The sequence below is a fragment of the Triticum aestivum genome, chromosome 7B (genome assembly GCF_018294505.1).
Source record: "Triticum aestivum cultivar Chinese Spring chromosome 7B, IWGSC CS RefSeq v2.1, whole genome shotgun sequence".
Classification (NCBI taxonomy): Eukaryota; Viridiplantae; Streptophyta; class Magnoliopsida; order Poales; family Poaceae; genus Triticum; species Triticum aestivum.
The window spans coordinates 22165011-22170001 of record NC_057813.1 but is presented as its reverse complement, the minus strand read 5'-3'; positions in this window follow the sequence as shown (position 1 = coordinate 22170001).

The window sequence follows — 4991 nt, the reverse complement described above, 5'->3', positions numbered from 1 at the left end:
TAATATTGATGATATGGGTAGTACAAGAGTAGATCTACCACGAGATCAGAGAGGCTAAACCCTAGAAGCTAGCCTATGGTATGATTGTTGTTCGTCCTACGGACTAAACCCTCCGGTTTATATAGGCACCGAAGAGGGTTAGGGTTACACAGAGTCGGTTACAATGGTAGGAGATCTACACATCCGTATCGCCAAGCTTGCCTTCCACGCCAAGGAAAGTCCCATCCGGATACGGGACGAAGTCTTCAATCTTGTATCTTCATAGTCAAGGAGTCCGGCCAAAGGTGATAGTTCGGCTATCCGGACACCCCTGCCTAATCCGGGACTCCCTCAGCTGGAATTATCAGTAACGCCCCTACTTTATGTACATTAAGCCCCTTGTAATGGAGGACGGCTGGGGTCCTGGCGCACTCTATATAAGCCACCCTGTAGGACCTTGAGAAGAGGTGTCTAGAGGGGGGGTGATTAGACACTAAGAGCCAAAGTTGTAGTTTTTAAGTTTCTTTAAAGTTTAAGTGGAGTTTAGGCACAAGTTTAACATTCACAACACATAGCAAGCAAGCATGCAAAGAGTATATGAGCAGCGAAAAGTAAAGCATGCAACTTACAAGAATGTAAAGGGAAGGGTTTGGAGGATTCAAATGCAATTGGAGACACGGATGTTTTTGGCGTGGTTCCGATAGGTGGTGCTATCGACCATCCACGTTGATGGAGACTTCAACCCACGAAGGGTAACGGCTGCGCGAGTCCACAGAGGGCTCCACCCACGAAGGGTCCACGAAGAAGCAACCTTGTCTATCCCACCATGGTCGTCGCCCACGAAGGACTTGCCTCACTAGCGGTAGATCTTCACGAAGTAGGCGATCTCCTTGCCCTTACAAACTCCTTGGTTCAACTCCACAATCTTGTCGGAGGCTCCCAAGTGACACCTAGCCAATCTAGGAGACACCACTCTCCAAGAAGTAACAAATGGTGCGTTGATGATGAACTCCTTGCTCTTGTGCTTCAAATGATAGTCTCCCCAACACTCAACTCTCTCTCATAGGATTTGGATCTGGTGGAAAGAGGGTTTGAGTGGAAAGCAACTTGGGGAATGCTAGAGATCAAGATTCATATGGTAGGAATGGAGTATCTTGGCCTCAACACATGAGTAGGTAGTTCTCTCTCAGAAATAGGATGTTGGAAGTGTAGGTTCACTCTGATGGATCTCTCCACAAATGAAGAAGAGGTGGAGGGGTATATATAGCCTCCACACAAAATCTAACCGTTACACACAATCTACCAAACTCGGTGGGACCGAATCGTTAAACTCGGTCAGACCGATTTAGCAAATAATGTGACCGTTAGGGATTTCGGTGGGACCGAAATGCAACTCGGTAAGACCGATTCAGTTAGGGTTAGGGCATAACGTAATCTCGGTAAGACCGATTACACAAACTCGGTGGGACCGATTTTGGTAATAAGCTTTTCGGAGAGTTGGTCAGGCAAACTCGGTTGGACCGATTATCAAACTCGGTGGGAGCGATTTTCATAATAAGTTAACCTGAGAGTTTGCATTGTAATCTCGGTAGTACCGATTTCTCAAACTCGGTGAGACTGATTTTGATAATGGACATACACAGAGAGATTACAATCCCATCTCAGTGAGACCGAGATCCCTATCGGTGAGACCGATTTGCCTAGGGTTTGTGGTAGTGGCTAAGACATCAAAACTCGGTGGCGCCGGATAGGAAGAATCAGTGGGGCCGAGTTTGACTTTAGGTTTAGGACATATGTGTGGAAGTGGGAAAGTAGTTGAGGGTATTTGGAGCATATCACTAAGCACTATGGAGCAAGAAACTCATTAAGCAACACCTCATCCCTTCTTGATAGTATTGGCTTTTCCTATAGACTCAATGTGATCTTGGATCACTAAAATGTAAAATGAAGAGTCTTGAGCTTGAAGCTTGAGCCAATCCTTTGTCCTTAGCATCTTGAAGGAGTTCCCACATCCTTTAGTCCATGCCACTCCATTGTTGAACTTATCTGAAACATACTAGATAAAAGTGTTAGTCCAACAAGAGATATGTTGACATTAATTACCAAAACCACCTAGGGAGCACTTGTGCTTTCAATCTCCCCCTTTTTGGTAATTGATGACAACATACATCAAAGCTTTAGATAAAGATATAAAGAACAGCAAGTAAAGCTTTGGAAGGACATGTAACAAGCATAGGCTCCCCCTACATGTATGCAATCATGTGAATATGAAATATAGAAGCATGTGATAGCATAACCATGATAGAGCAGGCAATGTGTTACATGTATCTTGGCCATATGCATTACAGAAAAAAGTATTAAAGAGAATACCTTCATGCCCATGAGTCCTTCTTGCAAGTAGTATGTACATCAGCGAGAATTCCTCATACACATGATTGTGATGCATAAACTTACCTTCTAGTCTTGAGTTGGCTTAGGATGGAATGAACCTGCGTAAACAAGGTTAGATAACACAGATACATCTACTAGCCAGAGCAAACAAAAGAAACCACAAGAATACCAAGACTGGGATGACATGTAGAGAGTGAGTACTAAGTACTACATTGGATTAGACATGTCCCCAAGAGTAAAGATATGCAATGAATTTAAATGATTTCTTTCCTTTAGATGTCTTGCTCCCCCTGAATCTAGCATGGGATACTGGGAGAAGATAGGGAATAGAAAATCAGAGCTGAAAAATCAGAGCTGAAAGATATGAATGATGATCAGAGCTAATGTATGCTAATGCAAATAAGCACAACAGATCATATGAACATGTCTCTCCCCTCAAGAAGACATGTGGGCATCTCTCCTCTTGAACACCAAGCATCTGGGATCCTTGAGAAATACTTTCTACTTTTAGTATTCTCTCCCCCTGGAGATCTCTCTCTCTCCCTGAAGGATCTCTCTCCCCCTGAGAAGGTGATCTCTCTCTCTAAATGATAAGCTTTGATGTGATCTCTCTCTCCCCCTTTGACATCAATTTCCAAGGAGGGCTTGATAAAGATGTAATCTCTCTTTCCCTCTGGAATTTGTCGTGAATGGGTTTGATCCTTGAGTCACACCATAAAGCAATGATAAAAATGTGATGCTTGTAGAGGACAAGATTCATTGAGTGGAGCTGGATCAGAAGAAATATAGGGTATGTGGCAAATTGTTTTTCCTGATGTGAAATCGGTGGCACCGAGTGGTATGCTTCGGTTGTGCCGAAAGGATTCGGTTGGACCGAAAACAACAAATCGGTGTAACCGAGTTCATCGCAGAGAAAACACTTGTCACCTCAGCTCACTAGACTAGTAAGATCTCACAAAGATTTGCAAGGAATTAACTGAAAGATGTGAAAGGAATTTGATGTAGAAAATGCAGTGCAAACAGAAATAAATCTAGATGAAGTTTTTTTTGTTTTGTTTTTTTGAAAAGGAGAACCAAATATGCATGAGACAAATGCAAAACACAGAAAAGAACACAAGAGAACTTCATCTAGAGATGGTCCGCAACAAAGTCACCTATGTTAGAGTATATTGACTTAGGAGTCAAGTGAGATCACTTGATCATGGGTCATACTCACTGTTTAAGCTCAAAATGGGGTTGCCATTTCTCGTTTAAGCATCTTGATGTATTCACATCTTGTCGAGTTGCTTTAACCCATGACTTGGAGTAAAGCTTCTCTAAGATGGAATAACATACCTTGGTTGGTGGTGTTGTCCATGTAGTTGAACTTGTGTGGGTTTCTCAAGGTTAATGTAGCTCATCAAGAGTTGAAAGCACCACTTGGAATTTGAGTCCATCTACCTACATGGGTTAGTTCTTGCAAGGAAGAGCACTTGTGTATCCAAAAATGACAATCATGAAACTCAACATAGAATTTGTCAAAGGATATGTTTGAATGATTTTGTGCTTCCTTGGCTTCAACCACCTTGTGTAGAGACTTGGTGATGTAGAGATTGCTCAAGATATGAGTAGGTTTCAACCTCATGGAATTTGATTCAACCAAGTACCTACATGGGTTAGATAACATGCAAGATACAAATACATCCAAGACATAAGATTTTCATCATAAGAGAAATATCAAGGATTAGTCATAAGCTCATGTCTTGCATGTATCCAATGGAGTTTCTACTCCAAGTTTGAAGCATCAATGATGTTCAATTCTCCTCTTAACCTGCAAAACACTTTCTCATCAAGAGGTTTAGTGAATATATCCGCTAATTGCTTTTCGGTGCGAACATGCTTAAGATCAATGTCACACTTAGCAACATGATCTCGAATGAAATGATGACGAACTTCAATATGCTTAGTTCAAGAATGTTGCATAGGCTTATGACCAATTTTGTTAGCACTTTCATTGTCACAAAGCAATGGAACATGTTTCACATATATCCCATAATCTTTAAGAGTTTGGGTCATCCAAAGTAATTGAGCACAACATGAACCAGCGGCAATCTTTTCAGCTTCGGCGGTGGATAAGGATACCGAGTTTTGTTTCTTTGAGGACCAAGACACAAGAGATCTACCAAGAAATTGACAAGTACCCGAAGTGGACTTTCTATCAACCTTGTCTCCGGCATAGTCCGGGTCGGAATAGCCAACAAGATCGAAAGAGGCCCTCTTAGGATACCAAATGCCAAAATTTGGTGTATGGATTAAATATCTCACTATCCTTTTCACGGCCTTAAGATGACATTCTTTAGGAGCAGCTTGATATCGTGCGCACATGCACACACTTAGCATAATATCGGGACGTGAAGCACATAGATATAACAATGAACCAATCATAGAGCGATAAACCTTTTGATCAACCGGTTGACCATCTTTGGTCAAGTCAAGATGTCCACTAGTAGGCATGGGTGTAGTCATACCTTTGCATTCTTGCATATTGAACTTCTTGAATAAGTCCTTGGTGTACTTTGTTTGAGAGACAAAAGTACCTTCCTTAGTTTGCTTGATTTGCAAACCAAGAAAGAATTTGAGTT